Below are 14080 nucleotides of genomic sequence, written 5' to 3'. Positions count from 1 at the left end.
GTTTGATGTCAAGAAAGCATCTTGTCATTCACGGTACCCACACGATGGTTTGTGTGTGGTTCTCTGGCTAATTTTGTCTTGCATGTCATTTTAGAGAAACTGCCAAGACAAAAGCCACACCGGAATAAGTAAATAAATGTAACTATAGTGTCCCAGCATTTGGATAAATATTGGTTAGGAAAACTACCAGAGTAAGAGAGAAGTCCGCATTTTACATCATTTACAGATTGGATTAGTATAGAGATCAAATCACTACAGGTGACTGTTACAAATTGCATTATTAAACATTCATAATGTTCTTTCCAGGTGATTTAGTTGGCTAAGGCAGTAGAGAACTGAGCTTTTTAGACAAAAAGAACAGACTAAAAGCCCCCAGATTGCAGTGAGTCAATTTGTGTCCAATAGTGACAGACCCTATCACGAGACCATAGGAGCATGACAGGATCCCTGAGTTGGGAAGGGGAAAAGCAATCAGGGTTCTCACTTACCATCAGTCTCTATAAAAACTCCTACTAAAAGTGAATTTGTGGGGATATCAAGTGAAAATTAATGTTTTCAGAAGAGAAGGAATGAAGGGAGAAATATTAAAAAGGAAGAAGTCCTAATATAAAGGGACATAATCACTTCTATAAAGTTAAAAGGCAACTTGAACACGAGGAAAACACTCCTATTAGAAACACTTAATTCATATCAGTAAAAATTCACCATGTTGTTGGTAGTTTACAAACTGATAAACAAATGTTTACTTCTGGATAAACTTAAAATTCCCTAATTCCTTAATTTTATTACATTGATATTGTATTGATAATGTGTTGATCGTAAACAAATATAAAGGGAAATTTAGTGCCCCATGCTGTAATTGTGGATGTGTATTCTGATGGTAATTCAAGTCAGAGATTGGGTTACAACACTGCAGCCCCAATTCTCCAATCCAAACTCCCTTCAAGCCCAACTCTTTGATCTCAGCATGGGGACATTACATTCACCAAAGAAGTCACACTGGACTTGCAAACCCTGTTTCGCTCTCCAGAGATTGCTGAGTTTTTCTAGCATGTTCTGTTTTTAGATTACATTTCACCTTTACTGTTAAAATAATACTTTAAGCAGCAGACTTGCACACTTTTTATTTAGCTTTTTTTAAGTTCCAGATAAAACATAAAGCCCTTGGAAATATGAAATTTTGTTTTAACAATTATGCACAGAGTGTCATAAAATGAAAATTTTATAGCACCAAAATGCTAATTATTTTCCTTTTTTTCCCTTTCAATCCACAAATTTACTGCCAATCTAGTAAATAAAGCACCTTTGGGGTCTAATGCCAATTTACATAAACTTCTGTGTCCAATTTTAATAATCTTTCTTCATAGCTCAGCCATCTAACATCTAGAGATCTACCTAATCGTCCTTCATTACACAGCTTCCCGGAATTGGAAGCTATGTTTTGTGCCTTGGTGACCAGGATTGAACACAGTATTCAAATTAGCCCTACCTGGACCACCAGCATCATGATATAAGATTTATATTCTGTCAAGAGTTTAGCATTCTGTTTGTTTAAACTGATGCTCTGCAATGATTGAATGTCAACAATTTATATTTACTACTGTACCCAGCTCTCTTTCAACTTCTCTCCTCTTGTTAGGTTGATAGCATCTATTAAGTAAGTATCTTTTTTTTCCATTGTGGAAGACTTTGTAGATGATGTCCAGATCCTTCTGGAATTCCTTAGGCCCTTTGCTAGATTCTAGTAGCCTCCCTAATTTAATTTTATTTGCTAAATTAACAACTTACTTTGGAGTTCTGAAACCAAATTATCTATATGGATCAGAAACAATCTGTAGTGTAGCACCAAATCCTGGGGAAATCTATGCATTGTATTCCTCTCAACACCACTCCCCAACTAGTACCTATAGCTTGAACAACAAAAACCCAGTAAAGTGAGACATTTCTTCACATTAAGAGACAAATATTGAACTTATAATTATTTATCTTATTAGATACTACTTTTAATTTACTTCACTTTAGTTGCTCAAATATCAATAAATATTTATACCATTTATATCTTTAGGCTGGTTTGACCTGATAATAAATTATTTGATTCACTTACTATGTAAAAGTTGAGATAATGTTAATTTAAATTAACAAGGAAAGGAGTAGTGAGAAACAAATTGTTTGTGAGAATTGAGTAAAGGGCAGAGTTTAGCCTCAAGGAAATTTTCAAACTTGAGCTACAGTCTGATTAAAGTTATATTTAAGGGGCTGTTGCTTTGCTTGATTTGACAAATCTCTCTGCAAATTCCCTTTGGAGGACTTCAATTCTATTCCTTCTTGGGTTATTGATTCCAGCATAAATTGCAACTTCTGGTTTCCCTTTCTTTCTAATGTAATTTTCATCCACTCACTCAATCTGAAAGCTTCATTTCCCCATAGCTACATAAGTTCAGAGAGGTTCTTACCCACTCCGTAGGGTCTCTGGGTTTCTAGTAATTTTCTGGGAATAATCTGGCAAGCAATACATAAGAAAGTTACATAAAATATCTCTGCAGAAAGATATATAGCCTACTCTCCATATTTCTTTCTGGGATGGCGAGTCATCAATACCCTTAAGTTATTTACCCCAGGTTCCTAACATGATGCAACAGGATGGCATATCCCGCATCCATCAGTTTGCAACCTACAATGTGTATGACAACAGTAATATTTATATAGCACCTTTAATACTGTTATGAAATACATTTAGATTCCATGTCCCTTTGTGTTAAGTTAGCATACTATGGAGATTGTAACATTTAAGGCACAGGATGTTCTACTTCTTGTTACATTTGTTCCTGCCTGGTAACAAGAGCAGGCCCCTATTGGAGTGTTTTGATAGGTCACCAGATCAGCTCAAGGGTCACTGAACAGTCAGTTTTAATCCAAGAGAGATGTCCCAGAGATAGAGGGAAAAGGGAGGGGACAGGTCCCAAAAGAAAGTCCGAGATAAGCGACAAAGACAGGGGACAGAATGAAGTCCCAGTTTAGTCAAGAAAAAAGAAAGGAGCAAAGAAACAAGCTTCAAATTTTAGAAAGAGTTGTGGGGAACAGACTTTAAGTAGAGAGGACTGTTGAGGAAAAGATACCCCTTTGGAGCAGTAGTGCACTGCTTGGCATGACCAAATAGCTGAAATTGTGCTTGTGAGTTGATGTTTGAATATACTCGGGAATCCAGGACGACAGAAGCTCAGAAGGTGAGATTGAAACCACGTGAGGTGGGCCATCCTTTAAGCCGTCCGAGTTGGAGTGACTTTTGGAGGGAATTCCAAGGTAAGATCTTCGAAGGTGAAGATTGGAAACCCTTGTGAGAGAGACAAAGTTTCAGTGACCAAAGAGAAAATACTGAAAAATCTTTTTAGCATTTCCTTTTTGGTTTCAGATTCCAGCATCTGCAGTAATTTGCTTTTATCCAGAGTTTCAGTGAGATTGGTTGACTCACAATGTGACTAATGTCTGGGTAGGTTATAGGGAAATTCATGGAATCTATTTTGGTCGAATTTGCAATTTATTGTATAGTGTGGTGTGTTTGGCCACAGGTGGTTTGTTAACTCACATGTACCTCATACTTAACATGAATATTAGAGTATAAGATTTATATTGTAAATTGTTTTATCTTTCTGACCTTGCAAAATTTATTTCTGTTTGTTCAAAACTCGTGAAATCTTGTGGCTTTCTTCACTAAGTAAGTGTCGTAAAACTCAAACTTTGTCTATTTTAAACAAAACATTACTGGTCCCAAACCAGATCTCACCAAGAACTTGGGGTCTGGCCAAAGACCATAACAACATAATACTACATCCCAAGACACTTCATAGAAGCAGTATAAAGCAAAATTTGGCACTGAACCAAATGACATCAAGTAATTAACAAGCCTAATGGAATGCTATCCTTTATTATGAGAGGACTCGAACATAATAGTAAGGATGTTATACCTCAGTTATACAGGGCATTAGTGATTCCACATCTCGAATACTGTGTGCAGTTTTGGCTTCCTTAGAATCCATAGAATGCCTACAGTGCTTAAGGAAGCCATTCAGTCCATCGAGTCAGCAGCAACCCTCCAAAAGAGCATCCTACCTAGACCCACTCTCCCACCCTATTCTCGTAACCCCATAACCCCACCTAACCTGCACATCTTTGGGTGCTGAGAGGCAATTTAGCTTGTCCAAACCACCTAAACTGAGCATCTTTGGACTGAATTTTCCTTATTTAAGGAAGTATGTAAATACATTGGAGGCAGTCCAGAGGAGGATTACTGGATTGATACCTGGAATGAGTAGGTTAGATGAGGAAATGTTGGACAGAGTGGATTTGTTTCCACAGGACTTTCAAAGAGTGAGTGAGGGGTGATTAGGTTGAAGTATCTGAATGGTCTTGACAGTGTGGATGGGGAAACAATGTTTCCTCTTGTGGGTAAATCCAGAACAAGGGACACAGTTTAAAGTTAAGAGTCGCCCTTTTAGAGTTGTGAGACTTTGGAACTCTCTTCCTCAGAAGGCATTGGAGGCAGGTTCATTGAATATTTTTAAGGTGGAGGTAGATAGATTCTTGTTAGGCAAGGGAATCAGAGGTTTTTGGGCTAGATGGGAATATGGAATTTGGAATACAAACAGATCATGCATGATCTTATTAAATGGCAGAGCAGGCTCACAGGGCCAAATAGCCGACTTCTGCTTCTAATTCATATGTTTGTAGAAGGAAATATTAGGGCAGATCGCCAAGGACATGCTCAAAAAGATAGTTTTAAAGTGTCTTCAATGAAGAAAGCAAAGTAGGGAAACAGAGAGATTACAGAGGAACTTACAGAGCTTAGGGCGTTGGCAATTGAAGACTTGGCCACCAATGGTGGAGCAATTAAAATCAGTGATGCTCAAGAGGCCAGAATTACAGGAGTGCAAAGATGTCAGAGGGTTGTGGGACTTAAGATACAGAGAAATAGAGGAACAATGCAATGGAGAAGTTTGAGAATTTTAAAAACAAGTCAATGTTTAACTGGGAGCAGGTTTAAGTCAATGAGCACAGGGATGAGAGGTGACTGGGCCTTGCTGTAAGTTAAGACACGGGCAGTGGTATTTCAGATGATCTTATCTTTAAAGAAGATAGGAGGTGGAAGACCGACCAGGATTGGATTAGAATAGCCAAGACGAGGGTAGAAAAGGGTGAGAGTTTCAGCAGCAGTTGAGCTGAGGCAGAGACAGAGTTGAGTGATGCTATGGGAGTGGGTGTGGGCGCCGTTAGTGATGGTGTGAGAAATGTTGGAAGCCCACCCTGTGGTCAGTTATGACACCAAGATTGGGAACAATCTAGTTCAACCTCAAACAGTTATCAGGAAGAGGGCTGGAGTGGGTGGGTGAGAATAAAGTTTATCATTGGGACTGAAGACAATTGGTTTGTTCATCCCAATATTTAATTGAAGCAGATTTCTGTTCATCCAGTACTTGAATTCAGACAAGTAGTCTTATAATTCAGAGACAGTGGAAGGATCACAAGAAGCAATAATGAGGCAGAACTGGGTGTCACCAGACTACAAATGAAAACTGAGGCTATGTTACCGGATGCTCTTGAATGGGGCTAGCAAGTAGATGTGATATAAGAGGAGACCAAGGGAAGATCCATGGGGGACAAGAGAGGTAACGGTATGGGGGTGGGAGGAGAACCATGGAATGTATTATTGGGATATGGTTAGGTAGTTAAGAATGGAACATACTGAGTGCTGCCCCAACCCTTTGGACAATAGTGGTGAGACAAAGAAGGAGAATGGTGACATCAATTATGTCAAAAGTTATGAACAGGACAAGAAGGATAAGGAGATATAGTTTACCCTTGCTACTGTCACACAGAATGTAATTTGTGACTTTGAAAAGTGTTGTTTCGGTACTGTGGCAGGGATGAAAATATGATTGGAGAGATTCAAACATGCATTTCCGGTAAAGATGGCCGCAGCTTTGGTAGACAAACAGTCTGCTAATTGTTTTTTTTGCCTAAACTAACAACTATTTTGTAATGAAAGCCAGCAGTCAGAATGCCCAAAGGGATGTAGGAGCAGGAGTAGGCCATTCAGCCTGTCAGGCCTACTCCATCAATTAATACGATCATGGCCGATCATCGACTTCAATACCCTTTCCCACACTAGTCCCATATTCCTTAACATTACTAGCCTTTAGAAATCTGTCAATCTCTGCTTTAAACATGCTCAATGGCTGAACTTCCCCAGTCTTCTGGGGTGGAGAATACCAATCATTCAGCAAAATAATTTCTCCTCATCTTGATTCTAAGTGGCTTCCGCCTTATTTTGAAATTGTGTCCCTTGGTTTTTAGACTTCACAATCAGGGGAAACAGCTCAGCTGCATCACCCCTTTAATTATTTTGTAGGTTTCAATGAAATCACCTTTCATTCTTGGAAATTCTAGAGGATACATGCCTAGTTTCCCCAATCTTTCACCATAGGGCAGTCCGGTCATCACAGTAACAAGTCTGCTGAACATTTGTTTCACTCCCTATATGGCAATAATATCCTTGCTAAGGTAAAGGGACCAAAACTGTACTCCAGGTGTGGTCTAACTAATCAAACTTCTGCACATTTGAAGCAAGACTTTGCTTCTCCTTTACTCAAATCCTCTTGCGGTAAAAGCTAACACACCATTAGCCTTCTTAATAGCTTTCTGCACCTGCATGTTAGTTTTGGGTGATTTATTGACAAGAACATCCAGGTCCCTTTGCTCATTTACACTTTCCAATCTCTGACCATTAAGAAATAGACTCTACATCTGTTCCTCCTACCAAGATTTGGACGGCATGGTGGTTAGTACTGTTGCTTTACAGCACCAGGTCCCAGGTTTGATTCCTGGCTTGAGTCACTGTCTGTGGGGAGTCTGCATGTTCTCCCTGTGTCTGTGGTGATTTCCTCTGGGTGCTCCGGTTTCCTCCCACAAGTCCCCAAAGACGTGCTGTTAGGTAATTTGGACATTTTGAATTCTCCCTCTGTGTACCCGAACGGGCGCCAGAATGTGGCGACGAGGGGCTTTTCACAGTAACTTCATTGCAGTGTTAATGCAAGCCTACTTGTGACAATAAAGATTATTATTATAAGTGGATAACCTCATATTGTTCCACATTATTGTCATCTGCCATGTTCTTACCCACTCAAGAAGTCTGTCTGCATCCTCTTATAGCCACTTTATATCTTCCACACAAAAGACATTCCCACCTAGATTTGTCCGTGAACTTGGTTATATTACATTTGGTCCCTCCCGACATCCAACTCATTGATATATATTGTGAACAGCTGGGGACAAGTACTGATCCTTGCGGTACCCCACTAGCCACAGCCTGCCGACACAGGAATGACTTGTTAATTCTCTGTTTTCTGCCTGTTAGCAAATCCTTAAGCATATTACCCACATCCCATGTGCCCATCAAATTAATTAGTTCAAGGCAATTAGAGATGGGCAACAACTGTTGGCCTTGCCAGTAATGCCGACTTCCCATGAAAGAATAAGGGCAGCACGGTAGCACAAGTGGCTAGCACTGTGGCTTCACAGCTCCAGGGTCCCAGGTTCGATTCCCCGCTGGGTCACTGTCTGTGCGGAGTCTGCATGTTCCCCCCGATTCTGCGTGGGTTTCCTCGGAGTGTTCCGGTTTCCTCCCACAGTCCAAAGATGTGCCAGTTAGGTGGACTGGCCATGATAAATTGCCCCTAGTGACCAAAAAGGTTAGGAGGAGTTATTGGGTTGCGGCGATAGGGTGGAAGTGAGGGTTTAAGTGGGGCGGTGCAGACTTGATGGGCCGAATGGCCTCCTTCTGCACTGTATGTTCTATGTTCTAATAAAGGGGGAAAAAACTCCTTTAGAACTGTGAATCACCATGCCAATTGTTCTGCCGGAGAGTGGATTGAAGTCCTTATGTAATCCACCAACCCTTTCAACATCATGTGGATATAGGAGCCCAGAGACTGAATGGCAATTCTAGCTTGCAACAAACATGAAGGATCAACTGGCTGTGCAGGCGACCAATTGCTCCATGTTAGATTGCAGGTGTTAAAGCAATGCCACAGAAGCCTACAGAAGCTGGGAGCAAAATCATCTCGCCTTTTGGGAATGACGTGTCAGCTCCTTTACTTGTTTTTCAGTACTTCATACAGTTGCAATATGGAAAAGTAGAATTCTTTTGGAGACCTGTTTGCTTTCTGCTCCTAAACTAGTTTTGCTCCTCTCCCTTGCATTTAATCCTGCAGAAAGAATGTAAAAGAGCCAGCGAGTTTGTGTCAAAAGAATTGTGTACATATGTGGACCTTCTTCATACAGCTTGAATCCTGAGAGAGAAATAGCAATTTACGAATGCCTGGTTAGAATGAGAAGTAAGGTTGTATAGTTACCACTTATGGTTGATAAAGAAGTATGTGGTGCAAGGGAGGGAAATGTTCGGAGTGCTGGGTGATGAAGTTGTTGGTGGTGGAGGTTGCTGTGGTCAGGTGTAATGCTGATACATAGAAATAGAAAGTCAGCATCTCTGTCCTTATCAGAGGTCATTCCTTGCCACACATCTTGAGCGCTTCACCAATGCACAATATAACCACCCTCCACAAACCACCCCACGCATGTCAATGTTTGTGCTGCTGCTTGGGAGGGATGGGACAAGTGGCAAGTGATAGAGTCCTTCAGGAGGATTATCCTTCTCTTAGTCTTTATGCAATCATTTAAAGTATTCAAAAGGACCTAGAAAAAGGGGAAAGAGATAACAGTTAGTATGGTACTGTTAAGCAACACATAGTGTCAGAGACAAAAACAGAAAATGCTGGACATTCTCAGAGCAGGTATGACAGCATTTGTGGAGAGAGAACAGAGCTAACGTTGCGAGTCTGGATAACTCTGACATAGTAACAGACGATTGACATCACTGTGTCGTATAAGGTTGTCAAGCTGCTTGAATGAATGATTGCTTGAGGTCGAGTAAACAACTTCTGAATACAGCCTCCAGCCTGAACAATTTTCTCTCTCTACTTCTCCCTGTATCTCCAAGAAAAACCTCAGAAGCTCAGAACCTTCTCATAAGGGCAACATGGTAGCATAGTGGTTAGCACTGTGGCTTCACAGCTCCAGGGTCCCAGGTTTGATGCCCCACTGGGTCACTGTCTGTGCGGAGTCTGCATGTTCTCCTCGTATCTGCGTGGATTTCCTCCGGGTGCTCCGGTTCCCTCCCACAGTCCAAAGTCATGCAGGTTAGGTGGATTGGCCATGATAAATTGCCTGTAGTGTCCAAAATTTTAGGAAGGGTTATTGGGTTGGGGGATAGGGTAGAAGTGAGGGCTTAAGTGGGTCAGTGCAAACCCGATGGCCTAAATGGCCTCCTTTTGCACTGTATGTTTTATATGTAAGCTACCTCCTTACTCAAGTCCTCAATCACACCGCTAACCTTAATCCCATCACACTGACCTCTTGATATTTTTCTGCAAAGTACCATGAGATATTTTGTCATTAAATGTTCTTGTTGTCATAGTAGCAAGAAAAGATACATTGCTGGACCTAAATTAATGAAACTAAGTGGACACGAAGTATAGGAATATCCAGGAAACACAACCATACCACTTGGTTCAATATACAGATTGCAAGTGGAGGGGACTATCAAGCAGAAAGATACATGGACGAAAAATATATATATTTTTTTAAATTTAGATTACCCAATTATTTTTTCCAATTAAGGGGCAATTTAATGTGGCCAATCCTCCTAACCTGCACATCTTTGGGTTGTGGGGGCGAAACCCACGCAGACACGGGGAGAATGTGCAAACTCCACACGGACAGTGACCCAGAGCCGGGATCGAACCTGGGACCTCAGCGCCGTGAGGCAGCTGTGCTAACCATTAGGCCACCGTGCTGCCCCACATGGACGAAAAATATAACAAATTTCGATGTGATTAAGAAACACAGCAATCCCAGAAAATTAATAAGAATACTTGACCAGTAAGATTGTGACAAACCACAAGAAACGTTCAAACAACTGATGATTACTAAACTAAATTTATTCACGGGAAGGAAGGAGGGTTCAACAAAACCTCAAGTTCAGTGGAAGGGAAGAAAAATTAAGATTAAAAGAAGTCATCAATAGGTATACAACAATTTTACAAAGTAAAATCAGACAGAGTGTAAATAATATAGACGATAACCAATAAAGAAATTAGAAAAGTGAAAAATTTATGTCATCTTGCTTGATACACTTTCAGGTTTTTAATGAAGAAAGTGATTGAAAGATAGGAATAAATATGAGAAGAGAAAGTAAAGATATCCTGGTGGAGGTTGAGATGGTGTCTTTTTCCCCTCAGCTTCTCATTGCTGCTTGGTTAGAAGAACGGATGGTAGGCGAGGGAGTAATCTGTGTGCAAAATACACCAACAAAGTCAAAGTGTTTGTGTGAAATTTCTTCGATGGCACCAGTTCTATTTTTACTGACAGTATCGGCATGTCCTGTCTTGCCATAAGGCAGTCAGCACCTGAGGGAAGCTGTGTCTCCACCTCACACTTTCTGCAAGTCTCAGCACCACCAGGTACTCAACTAGACAATTGGTGTTACGATCTGCAATGATGATTTGAAAGGATGGCGGAATCAAAGTCAATAATAACTTTCAAAAGGGAATTTGATAAATACTTTGAAAATAAACAATGTGGCAGGGTTGCGGAGAAAGAATGAGGAAGTGGAACCAATTGGATGTTTTACAGACTGAAGGCATTGTTTAGGACACTAACCTGAGGAATTCCTGTAGCGATGCTCTGGCACGAAGATGGTTGTCTATTATGTATTTTCTTGTATTTTCTTGAATTTTGTTTAATTCCCTTTTCTTCCATGTACTGAATGATCTGTTGAGCTTCTTGCAGAAAAATACTTTTCACTGTACCTCGGTACACGTGACAATAAACAAATCCAATCCAATCCAATCTTCCAACAATCATAACCATCTTCCAATATGCTGGGTATGACTCCTACCTGTGGAGAGTTTTTCCACTGATTCCCATTGGCTGAACTTTTACTAGAGTTCCCTAATGCCACATTCAGATAAGTGCTGTCTTGATATCATAGACAATGGGCGGGATTCTCCGTTTCCCGACGTCGATGTCGTAATTGGCAATCGGGCGGAGATTTTTACGACCGAATCGAGGGCGGCGTCTGTTTTACCTAGGTTGCACATGCTCCGCCCTCTCCAAAACGGCACAATCGCGGCACACGCCGCACGCGTTGGGACGGCCTCAAGACGTCATCTGAAGGCCCTCCCCCGATGCCCCACACCCGATGGGCCAAGTTACCAATTGTGTGGTTGACATGTGGTCTCAACAATTGAATATCCAGCGTGGCGACTGTGGACTGTGTCCAGCGCTGCCGCGTTCGTGCGGGAGCCGTGCTGCTGGCAGGGGGGGCTTTGGCTAGGGCTGGGGGAACTGTTAAATGGTGGCCAGGGGGTGGTGAGGGGGCATCCAGGGGGGGGGGGGGGGACTATGTGACAGGTCGGGTCCGCGCACGGCCGGCGCCATGTTGCCCGGCGCGACCTCTGCAGGTCATCGCCATGCTCATGCACGATCACGGACCCAGCAATTCTCCGTCCATTTATTTTGTGGAGGCCGAGCATTTTGCATGGCGTGGCTGCTAGCCCCTCACCGGTCGCAGCATTGGTGTTGGGGTGGCACCGATTTTTCCCACATAAAACGCCATCGATCCTCTGGATATTAACTCAAAATCGGAGAATCCAGCCCTATTATTCTCACCTCACCTCTTGAATTCGACTCTTTTATTCATGTTTGGACTAAGGCTGGTATGAGGTCAATAGCTAAATGGCCCTGGTGAAACCCAAACTGATCGGGATCTATTGCGGCAATTTTCCATTTTGATGCCCGTATTGTAGCTGTAGTGGAACAGTTTTTTTAAAGATGTGGTTAGTTCTGGAACCTGTGGGGCATGATCCAGTGGCCACAGTGCAAGGGAAAAGCCATGGCACAGCATGGCCAATAAAAGCCGGAAGACCCCACTCCCAGGATCTACCCGAGCCCAATGCCTCGTGAGATCCAATGCGATCTCAGGAGACTTTGCGATGTATATTTGCTACTAGAGCGAGGCACTTAGTCTCTCTCTAATGTACAGATTCCTGAGGTACCTGAGGCTTTGGGATTCACCCCCTTTGCCTTGGAGACCTTGGGAGAGCGCTGTTCAGCATTGGTCCCCACAATCAAGGACCAGGGTATTGGAGACCCCAGATGCCTTTTGGGGAGGGTGGTGCCCTGGCACTGGGCACCCCGGCAGTGCCACCTGGTTTCCAACCTGGCACTGCCAATGTGCCTAGCTGGCATTGCCAGCTGGCATGGGCATTCCCATAGTGCCTTTGGGCTGGGGGGGGGGGATTGAGGATCACTTTGGGGGCCTCGGAGATCGGGACGCCATTTAAAAATGGCATTCCTCTACTCTTGCTACACTGGGAAGTTCTGACGAGTGGAGCTCCCCGGTGTTCAAAACAAGGCTTTGTGTGGCCTCGGCCACGTGTTCCCCGTTGAGGCCCCTTATACAACGTGATTCACTGTGTTTCTCGGCACTGCAAGCGCTATGGGCCTTTGTTCCCATTTGGTTTAATCGAGCCCTCGGTTTTCAGCATTCCAACAAGGATGCTGTACAGGTTCGTAGCCTTTGCTGTACCTTCAACTTATTTGATATCCCATGGAGTGAAGTGAATTGGTTGAAGACTGATATCTATGACGTTGCGAACTTCAGGAGGAAGCCAAGATTGATCACCCATTCTGAACTTCTTGCTGAAGACGGTTGTGAATGCTTCAGCATTTTTAAGTGATTGAGTTGCTGGAATAACATAATTGTCCCTTTGAAAGACTTGGGCTAATTATGGACAGCTAAAAGGCAATCATTCAAGAAAATAACTGAATAAAGTAACGGAAGAAAAATGTGCTATAATTCTGTACTTCTTACATTTCGTCATTTCAATTTCCTGTCAGTGAAAAAATGTCACATATCAATCCATGAATTACTATTATGAAGCATCACATATCAGCACCAGGTAAACAATTTTCTGCACACTGATACATCCCAGAAGTTGATCCATGCTGGCTTACAGCTCAAACTGGACACAGGGATCTATCCCTCTGGGTAGGCCCAACCCCACCCGATGATGCCTCATTTAACAAAGAGATATGATTTGGTGGCGATCACTGAGACAAGGTGACAAGGTTATAGGTATGGGAGTTTAATCTCCAAGGGTATTAGTATTTCAGAAGGATAGGCAGGAAGGAAAAGGAGGTGGTGCAATTTTGTCAGTAAAGGAAGAGATCAGTGCTGTCGTGAAAAGTTGTATCAACACTAGAGATCAAGATGTGGAATCAGTCTGGGTATAAGTAAGAAATAGGAAGGGAAAATAGTCCCTGATGGGAGAAATCTATAGGTACCCAAATATTATTTCCACAGTGAGGCACAGTATAAACCAGGAATACTGGGGGCTTGTAAGAAAGGTATGGCAATAATCGTGGGCGATTTCAATATGCATATAGACTGGATTAATCAAATTGCCAAGTGCAGCCTCAAGGGAAAGTTCAATGAATGTATTAGAGATTGTTTCTTGCAGCAATATGTTGTGGAACCAACCAGGGAGCAGGCTGCTCTGGATTTGGTACTGAGTAATGAGGAGGGATTAATTAATGATCTCATAGTGAAGAATTCTCTAGGGAAGGATGATAATAGCAGGTTAGAATTTGAAATTCCTTTTGAGGGTGAGAAACTGAAGTTAACAAAGGTAATTGCATAGATATGTGGACAGATTTGGCCCTAGTGGACTGGGCAGGAAGACTAAACGGTAGGACAGTTGATGAACAGTGGCAGATGTTTAAGCAGATATTCAATACCTCCCAACTGTCAGATACTAAAGGGGCAATTCAACCAAATAATTTCTATGTCCAGTTTCAGGCGCATTTAGCAGGGTGTTTCTCAGAGCCTGGAGCGCCAAGAAAGACGCCGCTATTCAACAGCACTTGCCGTTTATTTTGACCCTGGCAAGGAAACCTTGGTTGAGGT

Source organism: Scyliorhinus canicula, chromosome 6 (assembly GCF_902713615.1).
Source record: "Scyliorhinus canicula chromosome 6, sScyCan1.1, whole genome shotgun sequence".
NCBI lineage: Eukaryota > Metazoa > Chordata > Chondrichthyes > Carcharhiniformes > Scyliorhinidae > Scyliorhinus > Scyliorhinus canicula.
This window is presented reverse-complemented; position numbering follows the sequence as displayed.